This window comes from Trichosurus vulpecula, chromosome 4, assembly GCF_011100635.1.
Source record: "Trichosurus vulpecula isolate mTriVul1 chromosome 4, mTriVul1.pri, whole genome shotgun sequence".
Taxonomy (NCBI): domain Eukaryota; kingdom Metazoa; phylum Chordata; class Mammalia; order Diprotodontia; family Phalangeridae; genus Trichosurus; species Trichosurus vulpecula.
Genome location: NC_050576.1, coordinates 225,378,168 through 225,380,586, shown reverse-complemented (window position 1 = coordinate 225,380,586; position 2,419 = coordinate 225,378,168). Strand labels below are relative to the sequence as shown.

Genomic DNA, 2,419 nt, shown 5'->3' with positions numbered 1-2,419 from the left:
ATAAGAAAATATTTTGCTCAACTGTGTTGCAACAATATAGCTTGGACCACTCTGGATAGGGACCTTCAGGAAGTGGCTATGACCCAGGCTTGACACAGTGCCCAAGGGGGCTGCAAGAAGGCAGAGGGAAGCTTTGTGGAAAGGACTGTGGAGACCTAGAAGCACTCTCTACTGGCCTGGGGCCTCTCACCTAATCATTGGTCACTGGGGAAGGGCAGAGGAACTAGAGGGATCCAGGGAAGCGTTCTGTGATTTATGGTCCTGAAGAATTGCCTGGGTCACTCAGAGCTTAAGTGATTTGATGCACAGCCAGTCAGAGGTTGGTTTTAAAACAATGAAGTTCACTTGTTCTGGTCAAGACAGCGCTCTGGACACCACATAGTTAAAATGGTTTACTCAGATTTGCCATCCCACAGTTTGAAGGCATGAGTATTAATGGGGACCCACAGATTTATGACACATGGAAATGTGTGTACAAAAAATGGAACTTTACAAGGCTTTTAAAATAGAAAATAATTCTTTCTCATCATTATGGGTATACTCTGCTCAGTTATTAGATTTGAAAATCTCTATGAATTAAAAAGACTGTGCCACTGGTTTCCCATTATAGCTCTTGGCATTAGATAGCAGTATGTTCTACAATGGCCATGACTGACTCTGTTTTGTGGTATTGGCCTTTACATACAAGTGGAGGAAGTGTGAATTTCATCATGTTGATAAATTAGACTGTGATGATTCTTTACAATTACATCAATACCATGTTTGTTGGCCCTGGCTATGTGCCTCTGAGATGGAAACCAGAGAAAACTCAGGACAGTACGTATCTCCCAGTTTTGTAAGGTGTGTCAAGGCATATTATAAGACCTTGTTCCCATCACTGCTGAAAGTGTAACAGATGTTTTATGAAGATGGGCCTTCATTGCCCTCAGATCAACAATTGTTGTGGTTACCAAAGTCATGCATCATTTACCTTAGCACCCCTGGGCTGTATTCATGCTTATTCATGTTATGACCATGTATACACAGTTTTATAATAGGATCTCCTTTGGTTGGAATACAGTAAAGATTGATATGAGCACAGCTAAGAGAGATCCCCTTCCTATTGTACCCTTTGGATTTTCTACATTTGTTGTCTCATATGCCTTGGGATTGACTGTTGCTTTTTTATCCAAATGAAAGTAATTCATAGAAATAAAACTTCTATTGAATCATGGATTGAAGAGAAGGCCAAAGATAGAATTCAGTATAACCAGACAGTTGAAACCTTTATTTTCCCCCCATGACATGGGAAACAGATGGCAGAACTTTAAACAAGTGTTTACATGGTCTGGGGTTCCTGAAGGATGTCATCCGTACAGCTTGACAATGGAACAACTGAAACAGAAAGCAGACAAGAGAGTCAGAAGTGTCTGCTATAAAGTAATAGATGATTACAGTGGTGCTGGCTGCCCCACTTTCTTCACTATCTTCACAACTCCGTGTACCGAAAAACCTTAGGTTAGCCTAAAGAAAGGGGAACTGATGTTAGTTGCCAGAGGTTCAAGACACTGGATGTATGAAGACAAAATTCTTGATCATTTGGCTACAGAAGATGGATCCAGAATACTGTATTGTTAATGTATTTTTGCTTAATTTAAAGATCTTTCCCATCCATTAATAGGCCCATGTGACCTGCTTAAGTCACATGGAAGCCTAAGTTACATGAAGCCTGTGGTAGGAGGAGCTTGCTGAACAGGTAGAGCAGGAAGGGTGGAGCAGAATGGAGGAAGTTGGTCAGAGCAGTTAGAGCTGAGGGAGAGAGAGGAAGCAGTTAGCCGTGAGATTTTGTTTGTGGGAATGCCCTAGCAGGAGGAGGGTTTGGGAATGGCAGTGCCCCCTGCATTGTTATTGTGTATGGATTTCTTTGTTGCTGTGATGAATTCAGTTTTCTGGTGTTGGGATTTGGCTTTTTGGTGTTTGAATAAATGTTTTGGTTCTGTCTTCCATATAGAGACTCTTATATTTTGCGATTCAGAACTATGCCAGTATATTTGTAGTCGCTGTTGGCACTGGGAATATTGTGTTGGCGATACAAATACGAGGATGGTTCCCTAGAAAATGTGTGGAAAAGTGTCACTATGATCCTAAAACTGATCCAGTATCTGAGGAAGAGAAGAAAAATAGATAGCTACTGCTTTAGGAAATGACTTATTCTTTATGTCCACACCATTACTTGAAAATTGTATGTACTACTACAGAATTATGCAATGGGCCTACTCTGGATAAAGTGTTCTTTTCCTCAAAGGTGCCCTAGTGCCATGATTTAAATATTTTTATTACCATTTTGTAACTGAGAAGCCATTCTATACATGTCTTTTAATTCCAACCTGTTCTCATCACTCCTCCCCTAAAAGGAGGAACACTTCACCCAAGTAAGCAT

At 40.8% G+C, this 2,419-nt stretch overlaps 1 pseudogene; it reads left to right on the top strand.

Moving 5' to 3' along the window:
- Positions 1-531: 531 nt before the first annotated feature.
- Positions 532-2,167, top strand: LOC118848987 (annotated as a pseudogene).
- The last annotated feature ends 252 nt before the right edge of the window (positions 2,168-2,419 follow it).